A 16,468-nucleotide genomic window follows, 5' to 3' on the forward strand; every position below is an offset into this window, starting at 1 on the left:
TGAGCCTTTTGCGCCGCTTGGTGACAGCTGTTGTGGAAAACCGCCTGAAATTTGATTCACCCCCAGTGCTTTTTTCATCTCTGGGCTCCAATATTTGCTGTCAGAGCCAAAAACATTTATCAAATGGCCTTGCCCTGCCTTGTAATAAATGTCTGCCGTTGCTGTGTGGTTGTACGCGAACTCAACCTGTGCAACAAATTTTGTTCGGTCAGCGTTTGGATATTTTGCAAGAAAAGGTTTCCATGCATTGTCTTTTGCCGCTTTAGAAATTGTAGTTGCTTCTGGGGTTTTCATCCACTTCATAAAACCTCTTGTTTTTGCATCCATGGTCCTCTTTTATATTAAACATTTTTTATTTTTATTTAATATAAAAATGGTTGTGCTGACTGTTACCACAAAAGAAAATCCGAACACTGTTTATTTTGACCAGCCTATTCCAAAACCAAGCTATATCCGGCTTTTAAGTTGTTCTCTTTACAACAGCTGGAATAGTTTGGAAAAGGATGGAATAGTTTTTTATAAACAAGTGAACAAGGAAGAGAAGGCGCGTTATATACGGCAAGGAAACTTCTCACTCGATGACATTGGGAGTATTTTTGAAAAAGGATTTCCAGAGAAAAACATGTTTTCTGTAACAAAAGGCATTGCAGGCCGTTCATTGATAATAAAAGCAAAAGAGCCCAATTTAAAAACTTTTGGACTGAATGAAAGTCTTATTAAGTTCTTTAATTTGCCTGGGTTTGAGAATTACGCAAGTATTGAAAAGGAATTTTTTGAAACAATTGAGGTAAATAATGTTTCAAATCCTAAAAATTACTTCATCAACTGTGACCTTATCGACAAGCAACAAAGCTTGCTAAATGGTAAGCCATCAAGCCTTTTAGCGTTTTTTGACATACGTGGAAAACCGTATGAAAAAGTTTATTACCAAAATACACATTTTAACGTCTTGCGCGACGTTTCTGCTGAAGAAAATGTATCATCTCTGACTCTTTCGATTAGAGATGAGAATGGAAAGCCATTCGATTTTAACGGCTCAAATCTTACATATGAGTTGGAATTGAATTAAATTAAATACAAAATTAACTTTTATGTATACGAGACCATGTCATCTGCTAATGTTCTCCCGAGTGCCCCTGCTTATGGTGATCGCGAAGAAACACAACTTTATCCAAGCCTCCCAACAAATGCCGAGAATTTTCGGCTGACTGAAATAAGTAAAATTGAAAAAGAAATATCCGCTGAAGCTGAGCATTACAGGCTTGTGTTAAAAAAATATAAAAAAGTCCGGAAAGTTATTCACTATTCCGTGGTCTGTCTTGGCGCCGTGACGGCAGCTCTGTCTTCTGGAGCTGTTGCGACTTCACTTACTGGTGTTGGAATTGTTATCGGCGTTCCTGTTGCAGCAGTAGCAGGTATATCTGGCGCAGCTTCCACTGGCCTGTCAGTTATCAACAAAAAGCTTGAACGTAAAGTTAATAAGCACTCAAGAATCCTCGCTCTGGCTGTTGCAAAACATGACTCGATAAACAGCTCTGTCTCACAAGCTCTGAATGATAATCTTGTTTCTGACAAAGAGTTTCAACTGATCTCACGAGAAATGCAGAAATATCGCCAACTTAAAGAGACTTTACGCTCAAGCTTTGCACAAAAACAAAAAAATTCACTCCAGCCAGACATCGGAAAAATTCGGGAAGAAATCAAGAGAGAAGAACGCAAAAGATTGGAAAAAAAACTTCTCGAAAGCGCCACCGACATTTCGAAATAAAATTTCAGTCCAATAAAACATTTTTTCATTTTATAAAAGAATGATTGCCTGCGCTCATCTTGTCGTTTACTTTGTGATTGAATATTTCACCCCAGAGTGGCAAAAAAATATTCGAGTCATCACTAAAGAGGTTGTTGATTGTCTGAACAACATTTGAGGCTGTCGTTCCTTTTTCCACGATCCACGATCCACGATCCTCCTTTTCCAAAAGACCCAAGCCCCCTCGACCTGCACGTCACGCTCTGACTGCGACAAAATAATTTAGCGACCGCCAGCAAAAGATGGGCCGCACGTATTTATTTGTTTTGACCAAAAAAATAGGTGTGAAGCAAGGGGTTATTTCACTTTTATTTATTTTTTTTTTCTTGGGAGCCGTGAAACAATATTGTATCTATTAATATAAGCAATCAATAAACATTACAAGTGTGTTAAGTAAAAATAATTTTATTCAGTTGCTAAGTTAAATGTTTCTTGACAACGGCGGACATCTCATGGCCGCGGTAACTAAGGTAAATTGTTCCTTGATAACGGCGGACATCTCATGGCCGCGGTAACAAAGGTAAATTGTTCCTTGACAACGTCAGAATATTTTAAGCTTGTAAACTTGCAAGTTTTTGTCAATTCGGGTTACGCCGTAACCCATTGGCATTCCAATGTGATGACGTTTTTAAGGCCTGTGACTAAGATAATTTTGTCAATTCGGGTTACGCCGTAACCCATTTGGCATGTGATGTTGCCTGTGACTAAGATAATTTTGTCAATTCGGGTTACGCCGTAACCCATTTGGCATGTGATGTTGCCTGTGACTAAGATAATTTTGTCAAGTTTAGCAAACGCTAAAGTTGTATCATCCCACGTTAGACATCTAAATGTTTATGTCGATAAACTGAGTTAAAACTTCTTAATTTTTGATCTAGAAAGGTTTGATAAACGTCTTCAAGCCATCCGATATACTTAACCTTGCGATCAAACTTCACGACCAAGCATCTGATTTTTGTCCGTAATTATTGCTTCGGCACGAATAGCTGATATGAAATATTAAAATCGGATCCTCGTTTGTCGTTTCCAAATGATTCATGTCCGTAAGCTGTGTCTTTGCTTCTTTTTCAATGAAGGTTTGATAAACGTCTTTATACATCGGCCATACTTGCTTGTGTAATACAAAAAAGCTTATGTGAATAATATAAAGTTATAATTTTAACTGTGATTGGTCACCAAAGACGTCATTACATCGGGAAATAACCTATTAACTAAAAATAGTAATGACGCCTGGTGAATAAAAATACCGTGATCTTATATTGTTCTTTTATGTGCTAGAAAGTTCTTAGCTCAATATTTCACGGTATATTTACATGTTAGTCAAATTAAATATTGTTGTTGAATAAATCATAGCTCTTACAACACACATACAAAGAGTTTGAGTTGTTTTCCGGCTAAAAATATTCAAAATGAAAAAAAAAAGAATTAGATTACGTCAAGGGGGTTTCTCACGCAATTGGCACAGGGTAAACAATGACTTCCTGTGTTACTCGATAATTTATGCACTCACCGGAGCGTGCAAGTTTTGTTTAGCTTGTCAAAACGTTTGCGACAACACTGCTGTCTAGTTTTTTTAATTTTTCAATCAGCTCGTCTGTTAAAAAGATTGTTATTTGTTTTTCATTTTCTTTAGTTTTTTTGTAGGTTGTAAACGCTTTTCCACGAGATCTTTTCAAGTTTTTCTTTACATTCAAGTTAATTTCTCCAGTTCTCCCTCTTCCCATCTTCGTTTACTCAATAAGAGCATTTGTTCAATTGAAAAATAATTCTGGCGCGCCTGTTCTTTGGGGCTTGGCGGGGGCCACTTGTTTTAGGACAGTCCTCAACAAGTGTTAAAAGGGTGCCTTTGCCTAGATACATGTGCATGGGTTGAAAGGCTGTCATCTAACCCCGACACACTTGCAATATGAGGGTTTTGGACGCAAATCCAAAAAAAACAGTGAGGGGCGAGAATGGCGAAGCCGGCAGGCGAGCCAGGCGAAGCCCCGAACGCATTTTTTTGGATTTGCGCCAAAACCCTCATATTGCAAGTGTGTTCCTTTATATACACAAACACAAGAACGTGGATATTGACGTGTGGTAACAGGGTTTGCCCTCTTAAGGCCGACGCCTCGCAATTGCTCGTGACCTGTGTGCGTTGTTCTTGTTTTTCTTTTCGTAACACTGTAGCTTACAGAAAACACTAGAGAAATGGTTAAAATAAACAACTTCTACTGCATTTTACTGCGTATTATTTATTGAAAATGCCCCGCAGGAAAACCAGGAGATGGCATCCGAGACCCTAAATCACTGGGGGAGCATGCCCCCAGACCCCCTAGTAGTAGCGCCCGGCGCACAAAATCTTGTCGTGCGTACATCTCCAAAATTGCACGCTACGCCCCTGTCAAATCGCTTCATCCTGCCTGTGTTTTCTACACCCACTTTCGTTATTATATTATTGTCAAGTTAGCATTCCTTCGTACTCAAATAAAACAACGCCAAAGAATTTTGGTTACTGTAAATTCGAGTACCGTAAAATGTTCCTGTCATTTCCATGACATGAAACGGATTATGACGAGGGTTTCGATGAAGATCCGCCACTGAAACAGTTTCGAAACTGTTCTAAATTTAGTTTCATTGCAATCACACACAAAACAATTCAACTGCCGTTTATAACTTCAAGATTATTTTGTTGTTTAATGGACCGGTAACTTACTTTGTTTTACAATATCGACACCTATATTTGTTTTTCAGGATGCTCTAATTGACTGTACGCTAGGCGTGTTTGTTTGACGTTGGTTGTGGAATATTTATTTCCGTTTATGCTTTTTTGTAACACGGATCTAGAGTCGTTCCATCTGGTAATCGTGCAAATCGAAAAAAAGAAGAACACTTTCTCGGTCTTTCTCTTGAGCGTTAGGTTGGTCACGCGCGTTCTTAAAATGGGAACAAGAAATAACGCAATTCTGTCACGCAATAATGTGACGCAAACTAAAATAGATTTAAATCGCTTTCTTGTTTACAAATATCTGACGCATGATGAATCTTGTTTGCTTAACCTTAAAGCTCCTTAATATTCTAAATTCTGCGGAATTAATGTAAAATTAGACTGGGAAACTTTGTTTAAGATATGCGACCATGATTCCATGAACCATGGCAATATGTCTGGCTAGAAACGTCTAGCAAGATGATTGTTGACAGTATTTTAGCTTATTTTAAGGTTTGAAAGGAAAACTCGCAAACGATACGAAATGCTTCACGATCTATAATCAGAGAATCAGAATGATTCTTTTATCCCACGCGCTTGTAACCGGATGTGTAGTGAAAAATAAAGCGACCGGACGCAAAAAATGCGAGGGATGTTTATCGCTAATTTCAATTGAAAATGTAATGAAAGAAATTATTTTTATCATTTATACAAAAGCGCGTAATAGCTTATCACTTTTAGCTACAAGAAAGCTCGGGGCGATTATCGTGCTTTTCTTTTCCGCATTTTATTTCAAAATATCGTGATTGCTTGGGGATATATTCGCGAGGTTCCAAAAATATCACAACAAAGAGCTAGCAGAGCCAGCGAACAATACAAGACTGACAGTGCCATAAACAATACGCGAAGGAATGTTGGATGATTTCTGCGTGCGCATATCGCGTAAATCGACAAACTCAGCATGGCTAGGTAGCTTTCCAGCAGCTGATAGACGCGATGATTTTGCTTTAAATATGGATTTGATCGAGGGAAGAGTACGGTATCGGAAAGGCAAAAAGGTTAGGCGTACATTCGAGGTAATTTTATGCGCGAATTTAGCGCTAACGTTGTTGTTTTGATTGCAGTGGAAGGTCCGATGGGCAGTCTTGAGGAGAGTGAACCCCGCTACTGGTAAGCTTCACACTAACACTACTAAATTGTAATCATTTGCGATGATTTGCTCTGCTTTGGTAATAGCGTCGGCAAACCGACTGTTCGTTAAATGATAGCCCTTGTACAGCTGGTATCTCGAATTCTTTTCATTTAAAAGTAACGGCTTTGTACTTCGAAGGGCTTCATCTATTGCAATGCAGTATTATTCGAAGAACATTGTTTGGTTTTTGTACCCGCGCGGCGCGCTGGGCTCAAGATTTCATTCTTTGGTGCACCGTTTGAAATAATGGTTTGTACAGTAGCAGCCGACCCACAGCTGCAGCGCAGATCGTATGTTTTTTAGTCATAATAACTTGTCTTTCATAAACGCACTGCTTTTAAGAGCTAGGGAATTTTTTTTTTCGTCTGTACTCTATCGGCTCAAGCAGTTGTGTTGCCAAAATCTTGCTTTTCACAAGCAGAAAGAATCTTTGCTCTAAATTAATGCTCAAGTGAGCCAACAAGACTCTTGGAAAGGGTAATTGCAGACATTAACATTCTCGCTTTAATGTTCATTTATCTAGTATTTTGCCCTAGTTGGAATCTGAGCGTTCGATCAATCGATCGCGTGTCAGTTGTCGATTTCACTGCATTTGATGGGCTTCTCGTGGCTAAAGCAACATTGGATTTTGTAAGCTGTTGTTGCAGTAAAACCCTTTCGCGTTCTATTAGAATTTTCGTGAGACATTGTGGTCTTACAAACATAATCTTTGAACTTTCTTTGCTCGAGGCGCCACGATTCTTTTTCCGCTTTCTGACAAATCAGTAGCGAAAAAGATTCTCAATTTGTATATTATATACATCCCTGTTCAAAATGACAAGTCAACAGAAAGACCCGTCGAATCGGTTCATAATTCGAGCGGGAACTATTTTTTAATTTTTCCTTGTCGTTCGTCCGTATTAACTAATGCAACTAATTCATTCATTGTATATGCGTAAGCTAATGGCACTTGTCAGTACTGTTTTAGTACAAAATCAATAGACTACTTTACTTTGCAGTGAAGACAATCACAATATTTATATGTGCTTGCTTTGCGAAAGTGCCCTCCATTTCCTATGTCTTTTTATTAGAATATTGTTTCTAAATTTATTTTGTTGCGTGATAACGTGGAAATTGCTGACTCTCCGCTCCGCTAGCTAATTACTTGTCGAGATCATTTATTTCCGTTGTTTAAAAACGTTCGATTTGTCTCTCAGAAAGAAACGGAGATAATGAAAAGACTAAGTTGTAGTTTTATCTATCGGGAATAATTAAGTTCACGAGATAAATGCATGTACGTGTAGCTTGAATTTTATCAAGGTAAAAATAACCTTATTACGAAACAATACTATGTTTCGTTTTTTTATACCCTTGATTTGCATGCAGCAAGCAGGAGTGTCAAAAATTCTTGCTTTACGTTTTATTTCAAAGTTGTAGAATTGTGGAAAATAGCAATCAACACTATATAGATTTTTTTATTGAGGTTACCAGGTATTTTGGTATTTTTTAAAGGGATATATTTGCATCAACTGAACTTTGCTTGATTTACATTTATGCATTTTAATTTATGTTCTACTTTGTTCAGCAAATTTTTAGCTGGCATTAATTATCTAGGATACATATACATTTTTTTGATGGCAGTAAAATGACATTAAGATTTTGTTTTTTGTTGTCACGTCACAACTTTTCACATTCACATGATCAGTACAACTAAAAATAGCATTTTCATCAAAGTAGTAAAATTTGCATTTTTTGAGGTCACATGCAGAGCAAAAGTGTATTTATATGTAATATCCAAGATTATTCACTGCAATAAAACTGTTAAACTATTGTAGTATACAAAACAGGTAAAAAAAATGTTGCCTTTTACTTACTGCAGTGAAACAATTGAGGGCTAACTGTAAACTGTGGTCAGTTTACAGAAAAATCTTACAGAGGCAATAGCAGAAAAAGAAACACTTCTTTCATATTTTCTTTCTTACTAGTAATGCCTAGTCTCTTACAGGAACATGAACAAATTAGTGATGGCAAATTAGACTGATAGTGAATAGCACTCTGCTTAGCCTGTTTACAGGTAGCTCTCAATAAAGGCAATGGTAACATGTTATATATACTTAGTAGAAACTCAGCTGTGTTCTATTGAAAATCCACGAATCTGATTGGTTCTCCCACTGTTTTCTATTCACCGATAGAAAACAGTCGCGCGCGCATAGCTCTTTAAGCGGTAAATGTTCTTGATTTTTGTCTTCAAAGTGCACAATATTGTAGGTTTTGGACTGCAATCCTTTAGAGTTTCTACTAAAACAATTAGACTACTTGCCCTCGTTTTCTATGAGCGATAGTCAACTCGGCTGGGACTATTTGCTCATAGAAAACTCGGGCTCGTAGTCTAATTGTTAATTAGTAGAAACTCAGCTGTGTTCTATTGGAAATCCGCAAATCCGATTGGCTCTCCCACTGTTTTCTATTCGCCGATAGAAAACAGTCGCGCGCGCGTAGCTCTTTAAGCGGTAAATTTTCTTGATTTTTGTCTTCAAAGTGCACAATATTGTATGTTTTGGACTGCAATCCCTGTAGAGTTTCTACTAAAACAATTAGACTACTCGCCCTCATTTTCTATGAGCGATAGTCAACTCGGCTGCGCCTCGTTGACTATTTGCTCATAGAAAACTCGGGCTCGTAGTGTAATTGTTAATTAGAAATTCTGTATTTGAGTAGTATTTTTCATTTTAGGGTACCTAGTCCATTTGGGTACTTCATGGGGATAGTCCACGGAATTACTGGGGGTTAGTGTTTTGTCCACATTGACTGATTGGGAGGCACAGTGGGCTAATGGTTAGTACGCTGGGCTCCCGATCAAGCGGTTTGGGTTGGAGCCCTGGATGTGTCATTTTGTTGTGTTCTTGGGCAAGACACTTAACTCTCACAGTGCCTCTCTTCACCAAGATGTTTAAATGGGTACCGGCAAATTTACTGCTGGGGGACAACCGTGCAATGGACTAGCATCCCATTCAAGGGGGAATAGAATAATTTAAGTCGCTTTATGCTACTGAAAGCGGGACAAGCTCCAGCCTGATGGGCCACTAGGCTTGAACACAGACTCTTTGCTGATTACAACACCACTAAGCATTTTCTTTTTCCGCTTGTAGATGTGTTGAATCTTGTTATGTACCCTGATCGTCATGGTGATCAAGCACATGCAGGAGTTCGTCACAAAGCCCTTCTATCCCTCAAGGGGTTCAGTGGATTACATGTTCTTAACAAGATGGACAAGCATTTTAATGTCATCGTCATCATTACAACAGACGATGTCATTCCAATGAGTTTTGAGGCAATCGATCAACGAACAGAATGGCTAACAATTCTTCAAGGCCACTTTGGAAAAGGTAACTTTACAAACCTAAATATAAAAAGCTTCATTTGCATCACCACTGATTTAGTACAAACAAAGCCAAAAATACTCTTTGATATTATTTTGTTTTTAGATCTGATCCATTAATTCTCCCTTTGGCATACCTTCAGGCATTTGGTAGCAAGATATTAAATTTCTTGGTACCTATTAAGTCTAATATAGGAATTAAAAAGACATAACGATTCTGTATCAAAAACATCAGCAAATTTATATTGATAAGACAAGCTTGAGGGGGAATTGCTATTTTCTGCATCAAAATGAAGAGTCCCTGGAAGCAATGCCCTTATGATAGGAAATTAACACTTGTGTTAATTGACACTTTTAAATTTAGCAAGAGGAAGGAAAAGTAAAGTCAATTAAAACACAAGTTAAAAGACAATATTTCCTGATGAAGGAAGTTAACATGATTGGCGCAATGAAGACTCTTTTTCACGACAACAGGAACACAATATAGAGCAATTCAAAACACTTGTACTTGACATGTACAGTACAAAGATACATTGTATCTCTCAGAATGAGGAGAAAGTTGAAATCTCATACAAGATTGATTTAAAGATAACCATCAACAGAGAAAGCTTGTGGAAACTACAGAAAGGGACACCTTTATTTGGGACATGAAATAAACAAATTAAAAATAGAGCTTCAATTTTCTTTGATAAGGCAAACTATTTTGAAGTGGACTGAGTGAAGGGGTATTTTGCATAAAAAACATTGATACGGGGCTGCAAATAACAGTCGTTCATCGGGCATTGGCCAACTAAAATTTGCTTATGTCCGACGAAATCCCAAGTGTGGTCGGACATGATGTCCGGACAATTTTTTGGTCGTAAATCATTTTACAGCAACAATGAATTAAATTCAACCTTTTGTGTTGGTAATGTCGGACCACAATTTTGTTTTGTCCTACCAAGATGGTGTCTTAGTAGGACATATGTCCTTTCAAGTGAAAAAAATTATTTGCAGCCCTGTTGATATTGGACCACAAGTTCCAGTTTTTCAAACAACTGTATTGCCCAGATGTCTGTCTGATTATCTTAAATTGAAATTTAATTTCTTGTTGAAATCACACAAAAATAAATTTGTAGTGATTTTTTCAACCAAGCCTAAACGCGATGCCTGTTGTGTTTCAAATAAGATTTCATCCTAATAACATCAATAGAGACAGCAGAATTGAAATTCCTGAAACATGGATACCTACGATTAAAAAACACAAAAGCCGATCAACTGCAAAGCAGACCTATTAGCGAACAACATCTGTTAGTTGGAATAATAATGAGGATCGAAATGCACCAATAGCAGTGAACCAATGTGCCATAAATAGTGATGCGTAAACAATCAACCTCATTGCCTGATGAAGACTAATTGAGCAGCATTGCAGTCAAGGTGTTGCAATCAACACCTCAAAGTGATTATATCGTGAGACAAATGAATAAGTGTTCATTGTTTCTCTAACTTGTTTTTAGCAAGATACATGTCAATGAGGCGCGGTGGCCTAATGATTAGAGTCTCCGGACTCCGGATCGAGCAGTCTGAGTTCGAGACCCAATCAGGGTCACTTGTATTGTGTTCTAGGGGCAAGACACTTTACTCTCATAGTGCCTCTCTTCACCCAGGTGTATAATATGGGTACCGGCGACATAATGCTGGGGGGGACTAGCATCGCCAATTCAAGGGGGGGTAGAAATATTCCTAGCCGCTTAAGTGCTAGGGGATACGGGATAGAGTTCCGGCAGTGTGGGTCGTTTGAGCTTGTGGCTTCTCGCAACCCACATGTCAATGAGCAACAAGAATTTGCGTTTTGTTCTTGGGACTGAAACTGTTTTTCTTTTTACTTCCTTTTCCTCAGAAAAAGCATTTCAAGGTATTGTGCCGCACAAGCAGAAGATCAAGGCTGGGGAAGCTGTCCTGCGCTTCTATAGCACTTTCTTTTCGCTGACTAAAAAGGACAACTATCGTCTTATTGGTCACTGGAAATTTACGGCATTACCCAAATATGGTGCAGTGGAAGGAGGGTTTGCCTTTCAGGCAAGGCCAGACTCTCCAACAGGAGATAAGCTATTTACCTACTTCTTTGCTACACGATCAGGAAGGGAGATACAGCAGTTATTTGACAATGTCTGTAGAGGGAGTGAGGTGGAGCCTAATCAAGAATTCCAATCAGGTACAGATACTAATTAATTTAAAGTAGCTATGCCTCAGACACGACACTACTTGAAAGAAATTGGCCAATTTTGCCTGTTTGTGGTTTGGGGGGAGGGGAGGAGACTCAGCAAATTGTTAGCTGGGAGCTGATTTCTGCTTGAGGACTCTAGACCCTTAACCTATACTTAGACTATGTTCAGCTGGATTTTGTAACCCTATTCTAGTCTAAACACAAGAAATCTCTACCCTATCCTAGAGTTATTTAGTTCTTTGTTTTCTTATGTTATCAGGGTCACCAAGGGTTGCCATACTGCTCACCATACCAATTTGTAAATTCATTTGCTGGAAAACTTTGTTCAGACAAACAGCACAGGGGGCATTATCTAAGTGTCCATAATAGCAAGAGTCCATAATAGTGGGAGTCCTTTCCAGTGAAACCTCTTTCACCGGGGATCTAGATTTTGTCCATAATAGCGAGTCTCTGCAAAAGCTTGGTGTCAGCAAGGCAAGAGTTGACTGTATATGGGAGTACACTCTCCCCCCTTGGTTGTGGTTCACAATCAATATTAATCTTCCTCAGTCATAACCAGGCTTTGTTGCAACTTACTTCACATGGAGCACACAATACTATTATAGTTAAGAATTGAAAAAAAGATGAGATAAAAAGGTCTTATTTATAATTTACCCAATTCTTAAACTATTTTGTGCTCCCTGTGCTTTCATCTTGTGGGTTTTGAAGACATGGTTTTTGGTTTAAAAGAGTGCAGAAGTTATATACCGCTCACCCAGTTTAGGGCCAGAGAGCCATTCTATTTTATATCCACACAGCCCCTGTTGACCAGTTTTTCTGAGGGGATAGCTCCATTGCCATTCTTTGATCTTCAAAATATTTCTGAAGGGGTTAAGGGAAAAGTTGGTCTTTTTTCTGATGGGGTTTAAAAAAATGTGTGTTTTTTTCTGAGGAGGACATCATGTCGGCACTTTGATCTTTTTTTCTTGGGGAGAAAAGTTTTCAGTAACCTCGTCAACAGGGGTGTGTGAATATAAAATGGAATGGCCCAGATCACTGCTTCTAGAGACAGGACCTGTTTCTCTTTCATAAAATCTATATCATATTATATCAATATTAAAGTATCTGCTGCCCATAGCCCTTGTATGGGAAGATATATAATAGGTGACAAAGGCATAAAAAAAAAACACAGAAAAAACATAATACAAAACGAGGAGCTTTCGAGTCAGACATTCGTTTACGATACGTACATGCTGTAAATGGAAAGGTAAATTCTTTCCAACCAGGAAAAAGAATGCAACTTACCGGGTAAATTAAGCTTAATTCTTGACAGGGTCTTGACAGTTTAAATACGAAAATGCTCCATCTTTTTCTTTCAACCCGAGAAATCCTCAATCTTCAGACTGGTGTGGCTGCTCAGTTCGCTTCCATGCGAAGTTCAAAGAAGACTGGGCGCCAACAAAACTTCAACCATTTTGCCTCAGTTTCAAAATGAGGCCCATTGCAAACTTCTTTCTAATGTTACCCCCGTATTCATTTTCATATCAATCAAGCGCCAACATTTCAACATAAAGCCTTTCTCTTATTCTTGTTACAGACGCTAACCAACCCGGTACAAGTGACGAAGAGAATAAACCCCAGCCAAGCTTTCTCAGGCGTGCCTGGCTCCGAATGAGCGGTAAACGGCCACGCAAAGAAAAAGGCTCGAGACCACGGAGTCGTAGTATGCCTACCACCAAAAAGAAGGCTGAAAACACTGAACAAAGATCTCCCATAGAACAAGACCTCCCTTCTGTTCGAAGGAATGAATCTGTTCCTGCAAACATAGGAGCCAGCCGTAACCATACTGACAGTTTTAATGAGGTGTTTGCGAGTGAAGAAAAGCCTGATGCCTCTTCACCTAAAAGCCCACCCCCGGGGTACCAGAATATAGCGGGGGTCACCCCCGAGGGATACGAGGTAATGATCCCTGGGGAAAATGATAAAGCCCTCAATGGGAGAAAAAGTAGTGGTACGTACGGGCCTGCGCGAAAAGAATCGGCGGGGCAAAGAAAAAGCGATGGGGTACAAGATCAGACCGATGTCGGACAGCCCGGGGAAGTGGAAGGGTACGTTGTGGTGGAAGGGCGTGATGAAGAACTTCTGGAAAAAATAAGAACGAACTCATACGCTAAAGAAGTCAGAACATCGCGCGGATCCGAGAGCGGGAGAATAAAGTCATCCGCATCAGACAAACGGCAAAGCGAGCGAGGTGATGAAAATGGCGTCATTCAAGAAGAGAACCCAAGGGGGGAGAGAGAAAAATTTCCGAAACTGAAAAACCACGTATGTCGAATGGAGAAGTCCAGTGTCAGATTGTTGTAACAACAACAAACGAAACCGATGAAGAAAAAATGAATAACCACAAGGAAGCATTGACGAATGGCGACGATGTTTTTGATACGATAACAGAAGGAAATAAAAGAAACAGAAGTAACACAAATGAAAAGGCTGCGAAAAACGCCGACTATGTGAACGGAGATATAACGACGCAAAACAAAGATAAAATTAATGCGGACGAAAAACAAACAAATGGCAAGTCCACCAGTGTGTCCACGCGGCGAGGCATGAAAAACCCGCCAATCCTGAATCTCCCGCCAACATCGACAGTTGGTAGTGCAGAGCACCTTTACGTGAATTCCCCCAAGATCGCAGATTACGTGAACGTCAAAGGTGGCAGAGCAGGGCCTGGTGCAGGAAGACGCGGCAAAAGCGGCGCGTCAAAGTCTCCCGGAAGTAGATCAAAACTAAACCCGTACGCAATGTATGATGGGAACGATGATTCGATATACCACAGCGTGGAGTCTCTGATGCCGTCACATCCGGGATATCAAAACGTCTTTAACGACGACCCGTCGCGGAGCCACAGCTTCGAGAATATCGCTGGTCATTCGTACGCGAACGTGGCAGGCGCGCATCCCTCGTATCAGAATATCGGGCATGTTATGTCGCGACCCCATCAGGGGAATTTAAATTATATTAGACTAGAGGGCGTAGATTCGCCTCACGCACCTAGCCCGTTGGCGAGTACCTCGCCGAAATCGGCAAAGCCTTCAAGCGACTACACCTGGATTGACGAGAGAAAAACAAGGCTGTTGCAAGACACGGCTAAAATGCACTCTGAACGACGGCAGGAGAATCTGCCACGCGTCATGAAGAAGTAATTTTTGTAATTTTGTAAATAGTTGTAGACTACGAGCGGTACAAACTTACGCTCAGGAAGCATGGAACATGGCCGCGCAAAAACTGGGGCGGCGTGCTACTCGCCCAAGCTTTCCGCGGCCATTTTCCACTCGCACTTTTTGAGGGAAAGTGAAGACTTATCGTAGTCTGAAATAGCTCTTAATTCCGGTTTTATTCAGTATAGCTTTGTACTTATTTTTCCACAACAGGTTCTGTAGTTATTAGTTATATCATCTGCATTTTACGGGAAATCTCCTCTTTTGGAAATAGTAAAGGGGACTGCTTGATTTTAAATATTTAAAAAAATCTAAGAGCTTATTTTTGGTAAAAAAGAAAACGAAAAACGGTGTTTTAACACGTAGGGTTCGGCTGTCTACAGTAGAGAAAGGATAATTTTCAAACTTGGTAGTTCTCATTTTTACCGCCGTCAATGCACTGTAAAACAGGCACCTGAAATTAAAGAAAGTATCATCTTGATTTGAGAATAAAAACCAGCGATATGAAAATCGAACGACGTTTCGATGACTCCATGTCATCATTATCAAGTTAAATTGTATCACACAAATCACACTAAAATAGCTTGATTTTCATATTGCTGATTTTTATTATTAAATGTTTTTAAAAACATTTTATCTTGATGAGCCCACAAATTCTCAGAACTAGGATTTAAGGAAATGTATAACGGTCAGTTAGGAGAATTGATATTTCGAGCTGTAGACTTGAGAGTTTATTCTCACTGGCTATAAGGAAAAGGGTAACTTTGTATCAGAGAATTAATACAGTTGGGGATTGGTTATAGGATGGGATGGGCGGCAAAGGTCTGCTGTGAGGGTCTTTTATACCCTGGCGGTTTGAGCCAACTTTGAGTGTCGGTTTGCGGGTACATTGGTATTGGGGGGTATCTGGCGGTTTCGGTTTTTAGGAGAAAACAAAAGCAATTTGTGGTCTAGGAAGAAAATATGGCGGTTTGCGGACTGTACGACCCTCTCTGTTCTCTGTTGTTCGTTCATGCTTGATCCTTTTTAAAAGATACTTCAAGAAAATTAGTTCTGTTTTAGTTACTATAAACCTGCAAAAAACTAACACGAAAGGTGATACTAGGATTAATTTTTTTTAAAAAATTTGTATTTGAGAAAACACACCCCTTACATACTGCGAGTTCAAATTTTCCGCTATCGGGTTAGCAGTTGGCCATTCACCTCACAAAGCCGATAGAAACCAAATTGGTTCAGTATAACACAGTTGCTGATGTGGAATATGGATCGAAATCTTTTCGGAAATGGCGCAAAAACGTTGTGCGTTTACAGGGCTGACCCATAAAGATCCATGTGTTGTCCATCAGATTGCGAGTTATGCGAACTACCTATAGTTAGTCGTGTGTTCATATAGACTGTACAAGGCTTTTGTATAAATTCAAGTTGAAGTAGACGTCTTTTTGTAAGAAAAAAGAGAAAGTTTAATTAATTAAAGGTGTCTGTAACTTTGTGTAGACCTGTACTTCGTTGTTTTATACCATAAAACAAAGCTGAAAAAACGTCCCCTTCCAGAATGCGCTTTCAGTTTTGCGCGAGGCTCTAAGAATTTAATCCCCAGATAAAAAGAGTTAAAATGCGTTAATTTTATTGATCTGAAACGTTTTTTAAGATGCGCAACCTCGTATCAAACTGTAGCGCTGTTACTCGCCAGTCAATCACAATCGATATTTGCTGCCTCGTCCCCAAGCCTAGGCGTCGCTCCTTAGTCGTGCGCGAGACGTTCCTGGTTCGCGTGGAGTTGTGGGACCATTGTCTCCTAACTGATCAAGCCCTACGTTCCTTGTTGTTTTTCCTTTCCCGCGCTTGAACGACAAAATACAACAGCGCCTGAAGCCGAGATAGTGACATTTGGTGACTTGTTGGATAGCGTTATTTGGATTTTGCTTAGCTCCTAGGCCTTCATATTTCGCACGGTCAATTAGTTTCTTCCGCAATTTTCCCTTGAAAATGACATGCGGTAGGAATCCCCAGAGGGGTACACCA

At 39.5% G+C, this 16,468-nt stretch overlaps 1 pseudogene across 1 annotated transcript; it reads left to right on the forward strand.

The window, feature by feature from the left end:
- Positions 1–5,301: 5,301 nt before the first annotated feature.
- On the forward strand, positions 5,302–15,922 carry LOC144653554 (uncharacterized; annotated as a pseudogene). Its single transcript, XR_013570762.1, has 5 exons — positions 5,302–5,551; positions 5,618–5,663; positions 8,814–9,050; positions 10,923–11,237; positions 12,826–15,922. The product of XR_013570762.1 is annotated as an uncharacterized LOC144653554 (transcript).
- Positions 15,923–16,468: the final 546 nt, after the last annotated feature.

This window comes from Oculina patagonica, chromosome 5 (assembly GCF_052425735.1).
Source record: "Oculina patagonica isolate OP01 chromosome 5, crgOcupat, whole genome shotgun sequence".
NCBI classification, from domain to species: domain Eukaryota; kingdom Metazoa; phylum Cnidaria; class Anthozoa; order Scleractinia; family Oculinidae; genus Oculina; species Oculina patagonica.